The 19,978-nt window shown below is 38.8% G+C and overlaps 1 non-coding gene across 1 annotated transcript; it reads right to left on the bottom strand.

Annotated features, from left to right (window-relative positions):
* Positions 1-550: 550 nt before the first annotated feature.
* LOC113592762 (U6 spliceosomal RNA) lies at positions 551-657 on the bottom strand. Its single transcript, XR_003412722.1, has one exon. It is a non-coding gene; the product is annotated as a U6 spliceosomal RNA (small nuclear RNA).
* Between the last annotated feature and the right edge of the window lie 19,321 nt (positions 658-19,978).

Below are 19,978 nucleotides of genomic sequence, written 5' to 3'. Positions count from 1 at the left end.
GAACTGAAGGTATCACCCAATTTTCAGAGGGTAAAAATAGAATAGGTGACCAGACCAACTAGAACAGAGATCAAGGGAACTGCAGGTGGCAACTCATAGATTCCCTGAGAGCACCATGGGAGAAATAGTCAGTTCAGACATCTGCCAGGTCTGGAGAAAAGCCATTGTTCCAGTAAAAACTTTCCTTAACTCTTTCCCTCTCTTTATGCCTCATGTTTCAACCCAAAGAGGTCAGAAACTTTAGTTAACAGATGGTGTTGAAGGATAAAACAGTGGTGGGAAAAGAGACCAGAGGCCAGCCTTCTTCCCTTGTGCCAGGCTTTCATAGAGATGAGGGGGAAAGAAGGGGTTGGGGAGATAGCAGTAGCCTTAATTTTTTTTAAGATATGTGTTTCCTTTATTTTTTAATATAATTTATTGTCAAATTGGCTAACATACAGTGTGTACAGTATGCTTTTGGTTTTGGGAGTAGATTCCCATGGTTTATCGCTTACATACAACACCCAGTGCTCATCCCAACAAGTGCCCTCCTCAATGCCCATCACCCATTAGAAATATGGAATGCTTCATGAATTTGCATGTTATCCTTGCACAGGGGCCATGCTGACCTTCTCTGTATCGTTCCAATTCTGGTATGTGTGCTGCTGAAGTGAGCATGAGCAGAAGCCTTAATTTTACAGACATTTGCAATTTTGAACACACAAAGTGGACATTTCCATTCTGAAGTTGAAACAATATTTTATCACTGAAAAATTATTAAGAATGTCTGAGATGTGCCTGAATTTTCTATAGGGGTGGGAGAAGACAAACCCTCACTAAATAAATGGGTAAAAACAATGAAAGGTGACATAAAATGGCTTTGTAATTTCATTCCAAGATTCATGCTTGTTCAACGTGATGATAACATTTTACCTGGAGCTTGGTGAGCATTTGTACTGTGGCAGCTACTGAAAGTCTCTGTGCCAGGGTAAACTATTTAAATAATTTACATGTTAAATCATTTCTATTATATTTTATAGACATTCAAGATTACTCTTGAATTTCCTCCTAGATATCAATGCTCAGGTTCTTCAATTCTTGCCTCTGTCTTCTGAACCTCTGTGGTCAGTCTTAATACGTGAGAAATTGCACATGTGGTGAGCCTAACTCAGATAAGCTGGAATAGATTTTCATACTCTCCAGTTCTGGCCTCCTGGATAGAATCAATACTATTGATCATAGTGGCTGCGTTGGCCAGACAGCCACTACCCTGAGAAAAGCATCTCATCAGTCTGCTGGTGAAAATTCACAGGAAGACATGGAAACATTTTTCAGAGAGTGAGAATGATGTATTCTGTGCAGGCCAGGTTAGCAAATTCATAGAATTAAGGGGAGTATGCTCTTCATAGTTTTCTCTGTTTTGAGCATTGACACTGATATTAGGGATACTCTTTTTTTTAATTAAAAAAACTATTTTTTAATTTTTTAATGTTTATTCTTGACAGAGAGAGAGAGAGAGTGTGTGTGTGTGTGTGTGTGTGTGTGTGTGTGAGTAGGGGAGGATCAGAGAGAGAGGGAGACACAGAATGTGAAGCAGGCTCCAGGCTCTGAGCTTTCAGCACAGAGCCCGATGTGGAGCTCAAACTCACTAACTGGGAGATCATGACCTGAGCCAAAGTCAGACACTTAATCGACCTAGCCACCTGGGTGCCCCAATATTAGGGGTATTCTGTATTCAGTTTGGTATAAAATTATTGCTGATTTTCAAAAGAAATGAAGATTACTCTATTTTTAGAGTATTTTTAGTTGTAGCAGTCAGAGTTCAATCTGAAATACAGGCAGTCTGAGTATTCTGTAAGGAATTTGTTATAGGAATTATATCTTTATATATTGGAGAGAGGAACTAGAGATTTAAGGATTGGAAAGGGGAGTTAAATGCTCAGAGAGAGGTCATGAACCATCCTAGGAACAAGGGAGTGAGTTAGAGCTTAAAGGGAAATCCAGAGGTTCCGTGTGCCTCAGAAGATGTGCCCTTGGGGCACCTGGGTCGCTCAGTCAGTTGAGCATCTGACTTCAGCTCAGGTCATGACCTCACAGTTCAGGAGTTTGAGCCCCGCATCAGGCTCTGTGCTGACAGCTCAGAGCCTGGAGCCTACTTCGGATTCTGTGTCTCCCTCTCTTTCTGCCCCTCCTCTGCTTGTGCTCTGTCTCTCTCTCAAAAATAAATAAATATTAAAAAAAAAAGAAGATGTGCCCTTGTCTATGGAAGGTCACAGAAACTGTGACCCTCAGCTCTGTGACTTTGCAATAAAGCATCTGGTGGTGGGCCTGGGGTGCTGTTAGTTAGGAAGATCAGCAGGTGGGAATGAGAGCTGGGTGCTAAGCAGGTAAGAGCTTGGACCGGTTGGGATCTCCTGGGAGCTCTGTACCTATCCGCAACATCTCTGACCTCTTAGAATGATGGTTGCTGCTTCTGCCTCCAAAATCTCATACTACTTGATTTTTGACAAACTCTAACCCAGAATTACATAGAAAAGGAGAGTCTGGAAAACAGTTCTCAGCATAACCAGGTTGACAATAGATCAACCCACCAGTCAACCCCTTGCCCAGCTGGCATACATATACACCTCCTTTACCTATATTAAACTTCCCAATAAGGACAATAGCAAAGTGAGGCTTCTGCCTAACATGATCTAATCATCCCCTTGTAAAATCGTAGACACACTAACATTCCCTCCAAGGGAAAATAAATAAACTCTCACTTTAACTGTTTTTGGGGTGATATTTATTCCTCTTCTGATGAAGTCACACTCCCCCTTGACATCCTGTTACTTAAATGCTGAGTTATAAGGTTGACTTATGGAATGGGAAAAAGAGAACTGACAAAGGAGGAAAAAACAAAAAGGGTCAATTAACACCTTTATACAGATATATTCACATCAAAATAAGAAGTATTCATTTATAGCTACTATGGTTTGTTTTTCTTCAGTTGTTTATAAGACCACAGCTGGTGGTTATAGCTTCTTTCTTTTAATACCTGTTTGATACTCCTTTTACCCTCAGCAAGCACTTCAGCTGGTCCTGGTGTTTAAGAAGTGAATAAAGTATGCCAAAACTGGCCGCTGGGGCTAAAACAAACTCTGGTCTCTAGCTTAGAGACCCCTACTCCATGTTCTTCTTGGAGTTTGCTGCACGCACAAAAACCCCCACAGATATGGAAGCTGACAACTATAAATTACCCTCCCCACTTGCATTTGGCACTCAGATCTTTGGTGAAACGGTCTTCTCTGAGCCCACACGTATTAAATAAATTTCCAATCCACCAAGATCTCCGAGTGCCTCTTGGTTTTTCTGCCAGGGTTCCAGCCTGGTTCTGTAACACTGGTTCCTTTGTATCAAGGTGACCAAAACCTTCATTTCTGTATGGGGTTGTTTTAGTTTTCCACTAACTTTGACCACAGGCCATGGAACAACTAAGAGGTGCCCCAGAGGATCTCCTGCATTCCAGACATGCTCCTCTCTGCTCCTATTGTATTGGAAGCAATTTAATTTATCTTTGTCAGAGAATAAATAGGATAAATCACCCAGATGTATAGTAACCGTATCTTTACCCATTGTTTCATTTGCTCAGGTAGATCTAAGTGACCACATGGCAGTTTCAACTTTATTTTAATGGCATAATTATGTTCCCAGTGGAAACCTTTTTCTCTTGGGAATGAAGACTTGTAAATAAGCCTTTTTTCTCTTGGGAATGAAGATTTGTAAATAAGCAGAGCACAACATTATGAGGTTGGGGAAATTTTTGGCTAGGTGATCACTCGGAGAAATGTGTGTGACCACTCTGGAATCTACCTCTTGAATCCCTGATCTGTGAATGAACGATGGCATTGTATGTATATTGGTTGCAAATAAAGGGTACTTACCATGTCTTTGAGGTGATCAACCCAACGTTTGTAAGGTGTTGCCTTCCAACTAGTGCACTGAGTCTGCAAAAGTGCATTCTACAATTTGGCTACTTCAGGGTGTTAGGGAACATGATGATACCAGTAGACTGTGAGTGTGAGGCTGTTGCTGCACTGGTCAGATTTCTGTTAGAAGCAATGTTATGTGATATGAGCGAGCAATCATGGACCCTGCAAACTACATCATGATACAGCAATTAGGAGTTGATATAACCGTATAACCATGGGGTAGGACAATGAATGGGACTAGCCTTGCCAGATAAAAGTAAATTGGTTTTGGTGGTTCTATACAAAGCATTCATCAGGACAATGGCTGGATACCAGGTGCCATGGATGTGTTGACTTACTCCATCAGCTGCAACTGCAGTTCTCACTAAATTAAGTTTACAATAATCCTCTGACATTTTTAGAAGATTGCTCTGTCTTCTGTATAGGCTAGATAGGAAGGTGGACTAGGCATGTGGTAGGAATCACCACTCTTTATTTTCTGAGGCCTTGAGGGTGACAGTAATATTTGCAATCTCTCCAAGAATTCAGTATTGCTTTGGCTTATTATTTTGGTAAGTAGAGTCAATTCTAGTGGCTTCCAGGTGACCTCTCCTACAAGAATTGCCCTCATGTTATGTGTCTGGAAACCAATGTGGAGACTCTGCAGTTTGAGTATGTGTACTAACTTTAAATTTTGGAGCAGAGGAGATAGGCACAGATTGGGTTTGGGGGCCCCTGCACCCACTATGAGATAGACCTGGGTCAAAACTTCATAAGCACAGGGCCTCCTTAAGCCTGTAATCTGACTGGTAGATCACAGTGACATTTTAGGTCACCAGAAATTAGTGTCAGTTCAAAGATATTGCCCAATAAGTCATCTTGGTAAATGGTCACTGGTCACACTGGAGAAAACCAGGAGAAGGATTTGAGGTATAAATCTTTAGCAGTGCCATAGATTCCTTTCTTAAGGGGACCTGGATTCCTCTTTACTCAAGTGACTAGGTCTGTAAACTGGCTCAAGTCTGAGAATTAGTTGGGGGCTGTCTTTTGACCATTCAAGACAGATCTCATTTTGATCTAGAAATTTTTTTTTCATTTACATGAGTCAAAACTCTAATTTTTTCTGCCCTTCTATTTTAGTCCCTAGGGCAATATGATAAATTTGTCAACATCAATGATCTTTGTGGCTTCAACCATTCTGATTGCTGCTTTGGCTCTAAGCATTCAATGTAAATTGGAACAATCATGCAATTTGTTTTATGTGCAAGTGGCTCCTTTTCACGGGTTGTATTTTGCACCTGGCTAGGTCATGGCAGGAATTGGGCCTGGAAGCAATGACAGGTGGTGGGAGAAGGTCTTGAGGAGGACCAGCAGTGCCCTATAAGTAACTACCTCAGGAGAATTCAATTCAGAAGGTTCTTCAGACAAGGGAGCAGTCTGCTTCTATTGGAAAAGGAAGCTCAGCAGAATTTTCAGGGTATGATGTGCTCAGCTTCATTAGAATCTGCCCATTAAATCCCTCCATCCTTATTTTCAAGATCCTACCTCTAAATTTAACATAAAAAGCTATGCAGTTGTGGATTCAATCTGCATTGTATTTAAGTCACCCACAGGATTCGACTTTTTGTCTGATTTTCAGAAATCTTGTGCCTATGGTTACAGGAGACAAGGTTTTCTTTTAAGGCAGTTATAAAAACTTTCTAATTTTGGGGGGCACCTGGGTGGCTTAGTCGGCTAAGCATCTGCCTTTGGCTCAGGTCATGATTTCACGGTTCATGAGTTCAAGTCCCACATCAGGCTCTGTGCTAACAGCTCAGAGCCTGGAGTCTGCTTAGGATTCTGTGTCTCCCTCTCTTTCTGGACCTCCCCTGTTTGTGCTCTCTTTCTCTCTCTCAAAAATAAATAAAAATTAAAATTTTTAAAAAAGAAATCTATGAATGTGTTTGCTCTTCATGGCTACTCTCTTTGAATTTTCAGCAAGGCATCTGAGAGGGTGGGCCTTGGATTTCTTTTGGTGAACAGATATATTATCTGTTAGTATGTAACAAATTATCACAAACTTACAGGTTTAAAACAACACACATTTATTATCTCACAGTTTTCGTGGGTCAGGGTTCAGGACACACGTTAGCCTGGTCGTCTTCTTAGGGTCTCACAAGTCTGCCGCCAAGGTGTCCGAGAGGGCTGGGGTCTCATCTGAAGCTTAGGGTCTCTTCCAAGTTCATGTGATTGTTGGCAGAAATCTTTTCTTTGCTGCTGTAGACCTCAGGGAAGCTTTGTTGTCAAGGCTGGTAGGAATGAGCCTCTCTGACACTTAACCTTCTTTTAAAAATTCTGATGATTAGGTCAAGCCCACCCCAGATAAGCTTGCTTTTGATTAACTCAAAGTCAACTGATAGGAACTTAGCTGTGGGAATGATACCCTATTATTTTTAGTTTCCCCCACACTCAAGGGCAGGGTATTACACAAGGAGGGTATACCAGGGAGCAAAAACCTTGGGGCTTCCTTATACCTCTGCCTACCACAGCTGGGGTGGCAGCTGAGAAAATATCTGGGAAGACTGGAACCTGCCAGTACCTCTGTATCTGTCTCTCATTACCTTTAGCCAATGACCAACTACAAAGGGTAATAATCATGCCACTTATCCCTCACCCAAATCATGCAACTTCCTCTGACTGACCCAGAACCTTACAGGAAAGTAAGTTTTGGAAAATGCATTTCCCAGTGCAACCAAGCTGATAAAAAAAAAAAAAATAAAACAATCTAGCACCACCGGGGTGGAGAAAATGGATTAACTTGCACTGAGCAGGGCACACCTACTTCCCAGAGAATCCAGCATGTATAACAAAATATAATCACTGTTTTCGTATGAAGAGGTCTTCTTCCTGTCCTGCTGATAGAGCCAGTCCACCTGAGTTGCCTTTTAGTGACACGAAACCAGCCATTTTCTATTTGTTCCAAATACAAAGAATGGTGTTTTCTACTCTTATGACACAGCTAAATCAGAATGGATATCTTTCTACAATGGAATTTTAAAGGAGCCGCATTTTTCTATTTCATGCAATTTAAATGAACATTTGGTGGTAAGAGAAGATGAGATTATTCGCAAAATTGAATATCAGCCTTTGTCTCCATAGTGACTTTCTCCAAGGAACTCAGGTGACTGTATCTCTTATGCTTATTATCATGTATAAGAAAGTGCACGTTACAGCTACATTATCATTTTATAGTTGGAGAAACAGGATTTTGATTAAATGAAACAACCTATAAAATCAGAACAAATTAGAAAATGCCAACAGATCCAAGGACTTTCAAAGAAATTAATCTAATTTGGAAAAAATAAATTAGCACTTGATTGGAGAGAAATATCAGAAATTGGACATAAGGCAAAAAGCATAGACCAGGACTCAGGAGGTTTTACCATAAATTTCTTGTGGGACCTTCATTAAGTTGCTTCAGATTTCTGTGCCTTATCTCTCTGCTCATCTGAGATTTTTGCATCCCCCGAGCTGAAGACAGTGCCTGATATGTTGTCTGTGCTTCAAGCCTGTTGAATCATTCAATCAATCACCCAATCAATAGCTCAAAAATTCGTGGAAACATTAGAATTAATTTTTGCCCAGCTTTGATACTCTGATTCCGTTACCTCGTATGTCTGATTTAATGGTTAGACTTTCATTGATCTCGGTGATTTTTTTTTCCCAGTACTTGAACAAAAGGCAGAGCTTCTCAGCTGGATCTATCAGATCGGTGCTACTTTACATCCTAGAATTCCTTATATTTTGATAGATTGTGTATACTGTGGAAATCCCTAGATACCATATCAATTCTACAATTATTGGGCAAAATGACAAGGTACAGAAACTCCCACTACTTGCCTTTCTATTCCTACTCTTAGATAGCTATAAAAAGTTATAAAACCAATGCACCTCAGCTCTTCATAGATTGCTCTCTACTGAGTCCTCATGGCTGCTTGATAATCATGTTGTCCTCTTAAGATTCTACTCAACTCCCCTAGAATATATCTTCTGCAGATTCTACTCCAATGTCTATGCTCATCTACCACTCACTTTTTTTTTTAATTTTAATTCCAGTGTAGTTAACGGTAGTGTTATGTTAGTTTAAGGTATACAACATAGTGATTCAATAATTCCATATATTACCCAGTGTTCATCAAGGTAAGTGTACTCTTAATCCCCTTCACCTACTTCACCCATTTCCTCACCCACCTCCCTTCTAATAACCATATGTTTGTTCTCTGTAATTAAGAGTCTGTTTTGGGAGGTTTGTCTCTTTTTTCCCCCCTTTGTTGGTTTGTTTTGTTTCTTAAATTTCACATGAGTGAAGTCACATGCTATTTGTCTTTCTCTGACTGAATTTTTTTGTATAGTGTTATACTCTCTAGATCTACCCATGTTGTTGAAAATGGCAAGATTTCATTCTTTTTTATGGCAAAATAATATTCCATTGTGTGTGTGTGTTTCTATCTATTTATCTACCTATATCTGTATATCACTATTTCTCACATCTTTATCCATTCATCTATCAATGGACACTTGGGTTGCATCCATAATTCGACTGTTGTAAGTAATGCTTCTATAAACAGGGGTTCATATATCCTTTTAAATTAGTGTTTTCATATTCTATAGGTAAATACCCTGTAGTGTGATTACTGGATCATATGGTAGTTCTATTTTTAATTTTTTGAGGAACTTCTGTACTATGGTTTCAGGTTTCACATTTAGGTCCTGAATCCATTTTTGGTTTGTTTTTGTGTATGATGTAAGAAAGTGGTCCAGTTACAGTCCTTTGCATGTAGCTGTCCAGTTTTTCTCAGCACCATTTGTTGAAGAGATTATCTTTTCCCCATTGAATATTCTTGCCTCCTCTGTTGAACATTAATTGACCATATAATTGTGGTTTATTTCTGGGATTTCTATTCTATTCCATTGATCTATGTGTCTGTTTTTGTACCAGTACCATACTGTTTTGATTACTACAACTTTGTAGTATAATGCAAAGTCTGGAATTATGATACCTCCAGCTTTGTTTTTCTTTATCAAGATTGCTTTGGCTATTAGGGGTATTTTGTGGTTACATACAAATTTTAGAATTATTTTTTCTAGTTCTGTGAAAAATGCTGTTGGTATTTTGATAGGGATTGTATTAAATCTGCAGATTATTTTGGGTAGTATAATTAACAATATTTGTTCTTCCAATCCATGAACATGGATTGTCTTCATTTGTGTTGTCTTCAGTTTCTTTCATCAGTGTTTTATAGTTTTCAGAGTATAGGTCTTTCACCTCTTTGATTAACTTTATTCCTAGGTAGTTTATTATTTTTGGTGTAATTTAAAATGGGATTGTTTTCTTAATTTCTCTTTCTGATGCTTCATTATTGAAATACAACTTATTTCTCTACATTGATTTTGCGTCCTGTGACCTTACTAAATTCATTTATCAGTTCCAGTAGTTTTTTGGTAGTCTTTAGGGTTTTCTACATATAGTATGTTATCTGCAAATAGTAAATCTTTTACTACTTCCTTACCAATTTGGATGCCTTTTATTCCTTATTCTTGTCTGATTGCTGTGGCCAGGACTTCCAGTACTATGTTGAATAAAAGTGGTGAGAGTGGGCATCCTTGATTTTTTTCTGACTTAAAGGAAAAGCTCTCAGATTTTCACCATTGAGCACGTTAGATGTGGGTTTTTCATATAAGGCCTTTATTATGTTGAGGCATGTTCCCTCTAAACCTACTTTGTTGAGGGTTTTTATCATGAATGTATGTTGATTTTTTCACATGTCTTCTTTGCATCTATTGAGATGATCATTAGATTTTTATCTTTTCTCTTACTGATGTACTGTATCACACTGATTGATTTGCAAATATTGAACCGTCCTTACATCCCAGGAATAAATCCCACTTGATCATGGAGAATGATTTTTTTAATGTATTGTTGGATTTTTTTTTTTTTTTGCTAATATTTTGTTGAGGATTTTTGCATCTATGTTCATCAGAGATGTTGGCCTGTAGTTCTCTTTTTCTGTGGTGTTATCTGTTTTGGGTGTTAGGGTAATGCTGGCCTCATAAGATGAATTTGGCAGTTTTTCTTCATCTTCTATATTTTGGAATAGTTTCAGAAGAATAGGTACTAACTATTCTTTAAATGTTTGGTAGAATTTATCTGTGAAGCAGTTGGTTCCTGGAGTTTTGTTTTTGGGGAGTTTTAAGATTGCTGATTCAATTTCCTTGCTGGTAATTGGTCTGTTCAAATATTCTATCATCCTGATTGAGTTTTGGGAGGTTCTATATTTCTAGGAATTTATCCAGTTCTTCTAGTTTGTCCAACTTGTTGGCATATAATTTTTTCATAATATTCTCTTAAAATATTTATAAAATGTATTTATTTATTTTGAGAGGGAGAGAGAGAGGATGGGAGGGGCAGAGAGAGAGAGAATACCAAGCAGGCTCCACACTGTCAGCGCAGAGACTCAGAGCTCAAATCCATAAAGTATGAGATCATGACTTGAGCCAAAACCAAGTTGATGCTTAAACGATTGAGCCACCCAGGTGCCACTCTTTTAAAATCTTTTAATTCTGTGGTGACAGTTGTTGTTATTTCTCTTCTTTCATTTCTGATTGTGTTTATTTGAGTCCTCTCTTTTGATGAGTTTTGATGAGTCTGGCTTAAAGGTTTATCAATTTTATTGGTCTTTTTAAGGAACTGGCTCCTGGTTTCATTGATCTGTTCTATTTATTTCTGCTCTACTCTTTATTGTTTCCTTCAGTCTACTGGTATTGGGTCTTGTTTATTCTTCTTTTTCTATCTCTTTTATGGGTAAGGTTAGGTTGCTAGAGATTCTTCTTGTTTCTTGAGGTACACCTGTATTACTATAAACTTCCCACTTAGAACCACATTTGTCGTTGATTTGGGACCATTGTGGTTTCATTTTCATTTGTCTGCATGCTTTTTTTTAATTTCCTCTGATTTATTGGTTGATGTATTCATTGTTTAGAAGCATGTTTTCTAACCTCCATGTATTTGTGCTCTTTCCAGATTTTTTTTCTTGTGGTTGATTTCTAGTTTCATAGCTTTAAAATCAAAAAAGATGCATGGTATGACTTTGGTCTTTTTGAATTTGTTGAGACATGTTTTGTAGCATAAGATGTGATCTATTCTAGAGAATGTTCCACGTGCATTTGAAAAGAACATGTATTCTTCTGTTTTAAGATGGAATATTCTCAAAAATCAGTTAAATCCATTTGGTCCAATGTGTCACCAAAGCCACTGTTTCATTGTTGATTTTTTATTTGAATGAACTGTCCATTGATGTAAATGGAGTGCTAAAGTCCCCTACTATTATTGTATTACTATTGATTCCTCTTTTATGTTTATTATTAACTGCTTTATGTATTTGGGTGCTTTCGTGTTGGGTGCATAAATATTTATCATTGTTATATCTTCTTGTTGGATTGTTCCATTTATGATTATATAGTATCTTTCTTTGTCTCATTATAGTGTTTGTTTTGAAGTCTATTTTGTCTTATATATGTGTTGATATCCCAACTTTCTTTTTCCCTCCATTTGCATGATAAATGCTTTTTTTTTTTTTTTGAGAGAGAATGAGAGTGTGTGCTCATGCACGTGATTAGGAGATAGAGGGACAGAGAGACTCTTAAGCAGTCTCTATAACCAGCCTGGAGCCTGACGTGGGCTCTATCTCATGACTGTGAGATCATGACCTAAGCTGAAATCAAGAGTTGGATGCTTAACTGACTGAGCCATTTAGGTGCCCCTCAATCCCTTTACTTTAAATCTATAGGTGTCATTAGGACTGAAATGAATTTCTTGTAGGCAGCATATAGATGAGTCTTGTTTCGTATCCATTACATCGCCCTATGTCTTTTGATTAGAGCATTTAGTCCATTTACATTCAAAGTAATTATTGATAAGTATGTACTTATTGCTATTTTGTTACTTGTTTTATGATTGTTTTTGTAGTTTTTCTTTGTTCCTTTATTCTCTTGCTCCTTTCTCTCATGATAATTTGGCTTTTTAAATGATATACTTGGATTCTTTTCTCTTTATTTTTTTGCATGTCTATTACTGGTTTTTGATTTGAGGTTACCATTAGGTTTGTATATAACATCTTCTGCATATAGCAGTCTGTATATAGGCTGATATTCGCTTAAGTTTGAATCCATTCTTTATTCCTCTTCCCCCTGCATGCTTTAGGTAAATAATGTCCTCTTAGTTTGTGACTCCCTTGACTGATTTTTACAGATACATTTTTACTGCTTTTGTGCTTCCTACTTTCTTTACTTTTGCTTATGGTCTTTCCTTCAAAGAGTTCCCTTTAACAATTATTGCAGGGCTGGTTTAGTGGTTATGAATGCCTTTCACTTATGTTGGTCTGGTAAACTCTACCTCTCCTTGTATTCTGAATGATAGCCTTGCTGTATAGAGTATTTGTGGTTGCAGATTTTTTTTCCCCTTAGGCACTGTGAATGTATCATGCCACTCCCTTCTGGTTTTCAAAGTTTCTGCTGAAAATATCAGTTGATAGCCTTATGGGGTTTCCCTTGTATGTAACTATTTTCTCTTGCTGCTTTTAAAATTATCTCGTTATCACTACTTTTTGCCATTTTAATTACTACATGTCTTGGTGTGGTTCTCCTTGGGTTGATTTTGTTGGGGGATCTCGGGGCCTCCTGGATCCGGGTTTCTGTTTCCTTCCCCAGATTTGGGAAGCTTTCAGATATTATTTCTTGAAATATATTTTCCATCCCCCTTTCTTTTCTTTTGGAATCCCTATAATGTGAATGTTATTAGCCTGGATGGTGTCACTGAGTTCCAGAAGTCTATTCTCATTTTGCATATTTTTTTTTCTCTCACTTGCTCAGCTTGATTGCTTTCCATTACTCTGTCCTCCACGTCACTGATTTGTTTTTCTGCTTCTTCTGGTCTCCTATTTATTCCATCTAGTATAAATTTCATTTATTGTGTTCTTCATCTCTGGTTGGTTCTTTATCTCTTTGTTAGTGGTCTCACTGATGTCTTCTACTCTTTTCTCAACTCCGGTATCTTTATGATTACTTTAAAATTTTTTAAATGTTTATTTATTTATTTTTTAATTAAACAGAATTCTGTTCCCTATCTTATTATTTATTTATTTTTGAGAAAGAAAGAGAGCACACGTGGGGGAGGGCCAGAGAGAGGGGAGACACAGAATCCAAAGCAGGCTCCAGGGTCTGAGCTGTCAGCACAGAGCCTGATGCAGGGCTTGAACTCATGAACCATGAGACCATGACCTGAATCGAAGTCAGATGCTTAACTGACTGAGCCACCCAGGCACCCCTATGATAATTACTTTAAATTATTCATCAGGCATATTGCTTATCTCTGTTTTGCTTGGGTCTCTTGCTGTGGTTTGGTCCCATTCTTTTACTTGGTATATATTCCTCTGTCTCATTTTGTGTAACTGTTTCTCTGTGTTAGGCAAGTCAGTTATATGTCCTGCTTCTGATAGTGTCCTTATGAAGAAGAGATCCTGTAGTGTCCTGCACTGTAATGTCCCCTGTTTACTGGACCTGGTACTTCAGAAGTGTCTCCTATGTGTGCTGTGTGTATCCTAACATTGTGGCTGAAACTTTTTCTTCAGTTCCATCATCTGCAGTAGCTCTCTTTTCCTGCTATGGGCAGTGTCTGGTCCCTGTACTGTTAGTGGGTCAGTGTGCAGCTGCCTCAGGCTTGAGTTGAGTCAGATCAGGTGTCTGGCAAAGTGCAGCAGCACCAAACTGCAGTGTGCTTTCCCTGTGTTGTCCCCTAAGCAGCTTTCATTGGTGGGCTGACATGTAGTCAGACCAGTTGTCTGCTCCAAGCCCACTGCTAGGACTAAAAGTCTGACTGGTGTGTGTGGTTTTCTCTCTCCCCAGGGCAGGAACCTCTTTGGAGTGGTGCTGGCCCATGTTGGGGCTGCTTGCATACTGCCAGGCTTGTGGTACTGCTTTGGATGGGCTCCAGACAAAAGTGTAGTTGAGGGGTGGTCCCCCAATGTGTGTGGAGGCAGGACATGCAGTGTTTTCCAGGTTTGTGCACAGCCAGTTCTCTAGAGGATGGGACCTGCAACACAGGGACTGACGCAGGCCTGGCTGTAGGGGGTGGGGTGGTGGGACAGTGTTGTTAGCAAGTTAGGCAACAAGAATCAGTGCTATGCTGGTTCCTGAGGTGTCTATGTATTTATGCTGGGGTGGGGGTCGGGGGGAAGGGGGAAATGGCTCCTGCCAGCTCCTTTGTTTCTGGAGGAGTCTTCCCATAATCTGTGTCCCTCCAGGACACCTCTGAGATGAATAAACAACTGTTTCTCCCATATGCCCCAGGCATTTTTCAAACTGTTGCTTCTATACTGTTTCTCTGTGGGCTGTTGTGCATTCTCTTCAAGGGCAGGGACTCAGTTTTCTCTTGCCCACCCAACTCTCCCTGAGTGGAGCCACTAATTTTTTACATTCTGAGTTTTAAGTCATGCTGGTTTTAAGAACCAAATGTTATGGTGGTTTGTCTTCCCTGTCTGGGGTCCCCAGTGTGAGGGTCTGTTTCTCTCCCCTTTGCATCCTCGGGTCCCTCCCTCCTGTGGATAATCTTACTGGTCCATTTAGCTCCCCACCACATTTCTATTCTTCCTACCCTCTTTGATGTGGGCTCTTCTCTACATTTAATTGTGGACTTTGTTCTGCCAGTCTTTGAGTTACTTTCTGGGGTATTTACACTGAAGTGAGTGTTACCTAGTTGTATCAGTGGGGCAAGGTAAACTTAGGGTCCTCCTACTCCGCCATCTTCCCAGCAACACTCATCACTCACATGTTACTAAAAGGATCTTCCCTTTTCTCCTTACACTCTTCCCTTATTGTTTTCCTCATCATCCTGCTTAAATTAACTCCAAAATCGTGCTAAAATGTTTTTTCTCAATTTATTTTTTGCTCATCTTACTTTCTCAGCTTCAAATAACACATCAATGCAAATGATGCCAAGATCTGAGTACTAGATACAAATTTATTTCCTAATTTGAATCCTACTTTTCTAGATATGTATAGATATTTTACCTGAATTTTCTTCCGTGTCTTTAAAATCAACAGGTTTTAAACGGAAATGATCAGTTTTTCTTTGGTTCTCCCACTAATGCAAATGGAATCATTGTTCTTTCTATCACTTGGGTTTGAAAACTTGGTGTCATTCTGGACCCTTTTCCATGTCCCTTTATTTCAAAATGTTGTCAAGTTCTGTTACTTCTGGCTTAATCCAGGCTGGTTGTGCTGTAAGGCATTCTGGGACCACTTTATCGTGGAATATGGAAGATAGAAGGAAGGTGGGACTAAATGGAGTCACTGTTGGAGAATCTGACCCAGCTTTACAGAGCTGGCTTCATTGGAAGGAGTCTAAGGGACCATCTCTATGGTCCCTTATTAGGTGTTACTATAGGGTGTGATAAACTCAGGCTTATTGAGATCACTCTTGATACTCAGAATGTCTAACTAGAAGATAGCAAAACTCTGAGGGCATAAACAATTCTTGAAGTCAATTACAAAACTGAGGGCACAGTCCTAGAACTCTATTGTTAGGGGACTGGTCCAGCTACACAGTGACCAGGGCTCTGCTAATGCATGTTTATCCTATTAACCTTCCTAAAACAGAGCTTCCATCGTGTTAACTGCCTGGTAAAAAATCTTCAGAGGCATCACATTTTCAACAAAATGGTATCCAAACCTTTCTGTCGAGCTTTTAAAGTTCTCCATCATTTTAGTACCAACATCCCTTTTCTGGCTAACTGTTCACATTCTGCCAATTGAACCTTGGATTACTTCCCAGCACCTACTACAGAAAATAAAATAATCAAGTATACCAAATGGTGATCGTTTCAAGGAAAAATGAAGGAAATTTAGGTGATGGAGAGTGAGGTGGGTTGGAGTATGTACCTTATTTTGGAGAGTGTTTAGGGAAAGCTACTTGAATAAGGTAACATTTAATAAGAGCATGTAGATGCTCTGAGGTGGAAACATGCTTGCTGTGCTCTAGGAGCACATAGGAGGCCACAAGAACTAGAGTGTAGTGAGCGAGATAAAGGTATACTAGCTCATGTAAGGCCTTTTAAACATGGTGACCCTAAGCCTTCCAACACTCCTAATCTATGATTGTCTTCCAAGAAAAATGATGCCCTTTTAGTGCTTGATCATGTCCTGGTTTGGGTAGTTCTTACATATGTCTAGTGTTCTTTGGTAAATATAGAGATATCATTACCTACTTACAGGGAAAGTTACAAGATTGTATGAAGGGACTCATTACTTCTTTCAACAAATACTTATAGAGAAATTACTATATGTTTACTATTGGTAGATACAAAGGTGATTAAGAATTGGTTACAGCCCTCAAGGAATTTGTAATATATATGACAACCAAAAATATTTTAGTAAGTGTGATGTATTAAAGGTGATGATTGCATGTAAAAGGTATAAAAATAATACAGGGTGGTTGACTCTTCTGGAGGTTTGGGCATATTCTGTTAAAGGCTTCATGCAGGCGATTACATGTCTATGGAACTTTACAGGATAAATGCGAGTTTGACAGTCAAAGGATGGGAGAAGATCCAGGCAGAGAACATCACAAATACAGAGTCAAATGATAAGAAATAGTCTGTTTTATTTAAGGACAAATGGGTGAGTGATATTTTAAGAAACTCGGATGGAGGAAAGCTGAGTTCTAAGAAATGAAGCAGGAGAAAGAGGTAGGGGCCAGAATTTAAAGGTTTGTTTTTGTCACTCCAAGGAATTTGGACTTTATTATCTAGTCGATAGAGAGCTGCAGGAGGGTGTCCTGGTCATTAGAAGAGTGATAAGATCCGATTTATATTTTTAGAATTACTCCAAGGCCATCTTAAATGGATTTCATGGGTGAAGACAGTGAAATGAGTTAGAAAGTCACTGTAATAATTCAGAAGAGAAATATATATGAAAGACACATCTGAGTGTACAATGCCTGATATATAGTAGGTGCATAATAAGTGATGGCTTCTTTTCTCATTTGACAATTCTCTGGGTTAGTGATGGAAGATGTGATGATCACCATTTTACAACTTGGGGAATTGAGTTGCTGGTTCAAGTGACTTTCCCTAGGGGATTTAGATTATAAACGGCAGGCCAGAGCTACCACTTTTGTGTTTTTCTTTCAGATTCAGCACTCTATCAATACCTAAGAGCTTTGAGGAGACAAATGAAAATAGCAAGTTTTTAGATAAATAGAATATACATTTTGTGTATATGGCCTTCGTGTCCAAGTATGAATCAGATCCTTCCTTAACCAAGTCCCATCTCTACAGTACATCTATTCCACAAATACTTATGGAGAGTTTATTATAAGCAGTAACTGTGGACACAGTGAAGAAAGAAATAAAGATCTTGCTCTAAGTGAGCTTAAATTCTGGGTGAGATAGTCAACAGGAAAGTGAAAAAGTGGATCTTATGTTTATAAGCAATGGTTAAATAAAGGTATGTGGCAGATTGATAGATTAGGGGACAGAAAATAACGGGAGTTCTCTATTAGAGTAAGTGATCAGGAAAGACTTCTCTGAGGAAATGACATTTGGGTTTATACAAAAAAACAAGATTTGTGAATTCTACAGGAAAAGATCATTTCAAGGAGGCAGAAGGACCATCAAAGATAAAGACCCCCAAACAAACTATATTGTATAGTTTAATTAGAGATCATCAGAGGGCCAATGTGGATGGCAGTGAAATAATATGATTGAAAAAGAAGATGGAAAGGGGTGCAGGAAAAGGGTGCAGCTTAGTTTTTTTATTTTTTCTTTTTCCTGAGAGGCAGTAAATAGTGATAACATCTACTGAAAAGGTATGGATGAAACTTTGGGGTAAAATCAGAACATGATAAGGTTGAAAAACCTCCTGAAAACCCAAGTAGAGATCCTGGGCCACTTGATATCAGTAGAGAGCTCAGGAACAGAGGACAATTACAGAAACAGAAATAGAAATAGAAATAAAGGAGGCATCAATACACAAAAGTTTTCCATAGCTACAGAATTAGAGAAGATCATCTAGGGAGGGAGTCTATGTAGAAAAAATAGGGGAAAAGACTAGATTTTACAACATTTATATTCAGGGAAGAGGAGGAGTTCCTGGCAATGAACACTGAGAAGCAGCTGATGAGGAAGAAGAAACACCAGAATAAAGTGTTTTCCCAGCAGACCAGTGACAAAAGCATTTTAAGAAAGAGGAAATAATCAAATATGTCAGATGCTCCCAAGATGCAAATAAAAGGATGACTGAGCATTGACCAATGGGCTTGGGGAAATAGAAGATATCAGTGACCTTGACAAATGGGGGGTTGGCAGAGTGATGGGGATGGAGGCCAAATAGAAGTGGGTTAAAATAAAAAGGAAAGTCCACAAGTGGACACTGATAACTCATACCCTGTCGGGGAGTTTGGGAAATTGGATAGTAGTTAGAGGAAGTAAGAGGGCACTTAGGGGGATTTTAAAATGAGAGATATTACAGACTGTGTGATAATGAGAATGGCCCAGTAGGGAGGGGAAATTACACTTGCAGGGAGTATGGGCAAGGTAAATCTTTTCAGATGAATTTATGTTGGCACAGCTAGGTCGATTTGTAAGCAGTCATGCTGAGAAGAAAACCGGAATTAACTAATATTCATTGTATACATATATGTGGAGGCCTTCCATGAAGCTTTTCCCCATATAACACATACAACTCTATGGTGTAGGTACTATCAGTTCTTCTAATTTACAGGTGAGGAAAATGTGTCTTAGTGTTCCAATGACTTGTCCCAAGGTCACACCATTAGTGATGGAATCTCATTTCAGACCTGGGTCCACCGGCCTGTGCACTTAATTCCTGTACTGTAACGTAAGAGAAAAAAAGCCAGGGCTTCTGTCCAGATCCATGAGGAATAGCTCTAGATAATCAAGGACAATGATATATTTCTTACTTCTCAGTGCTGCCTGGAATGTTTATCAAAATTACCAGGTGCTTCAGTAATAGATTGACATCTCAGAGTTTTGGTTACTCATTCCAGAGTTGCAGGATGTGGGTTATTCCTGTAATCTGTGACCGGAAATTCAGCCTACAAGTCACTATTTCACAGAAATTGTCCTGAGGATAGTTTCCTTGAGTATGTACCATGCAATATGCTTTTTACCATTTTGCCTGTAGTTCCTCAACTGAATTACTACAACAACAACTCCACAACTTTTTATTGATCTACATTGAATGAAACACTGTGCTAGTTGTTGGGCATATATAGATGAACAAGATAAAGTTTCTGTCCCCAAATGTTCAAAGTAAGAGACAGATTCAAGGTGAATGGTGCCATATCTAGGTTATTTCTGTCAATAGAATTGAATTGGGTTCTGTTGGGTCTTCACATCATTTATGCCCTGAACAAAACTATACCAAAAGCCTTGCATTTGGGGAACATAGAGAAGGGAGGTAGACAGTGAGAGAAAACATTTTTTTTTTCAAAGAGAAGGATGATTGAATGCTTAATTGATTTCCTACCACACTCAAAAAAGAATTTGAGTAGGTTTGCAAAGATACAGAACACAGAGTTCATATGATTAAGGGCAGAAATTAGGGACAAGAAAAATAAGATGACTTCAGAATAGGGGCTGAATACCTCTCAAAAGTTGTGAAGATTTGGCCAAAGGTAGGGAAACAATTCATATACAAATACAGAGCAGATGCTCTGTAATTGGATAGAAATGGAATAATTATGTTAATCTGTCTTTTTTAAATCTTAAAAGGCTTTTAATTCTTTGTGTAAATTTAAATTTAAAATATATTCATATTACTTGGCCCTTGCTTCAATTTCTCCTTTCAGGACAAAACTATCCTCTGGTGTCACCTTCACTCAGCATAGATTTTTCTCATGAGGATCATATCAGCATGAGGTCTTCCTCTTCTGCCATTCACATGTGCCCACCTGGCTATTGGGCAGATGTTCTCCTGTAGGGTACACAAATCTT

This window comes from Acinonyx jubatus, chromosome E1 (genome assembly GCF_027475565.1).
Source record: "Acinonyx jubatus isolate Ajub_Pintada_27869175 chromosome E1, VMU_Ajub_asm_v1.0, whole genome shotgun sequence".
Taxonomy (NCBI): Eukaryota; Metazoa; Chordata; class Mammalia; order Carnivora; family Felidae; genus Acinonyx; species Acinonyx jubatus.
The sequence above is the reverse complement of the archived record's forward strand: the minus strand, read 5'-3'. Positions and strand labels throughout refer to the sequence as shown.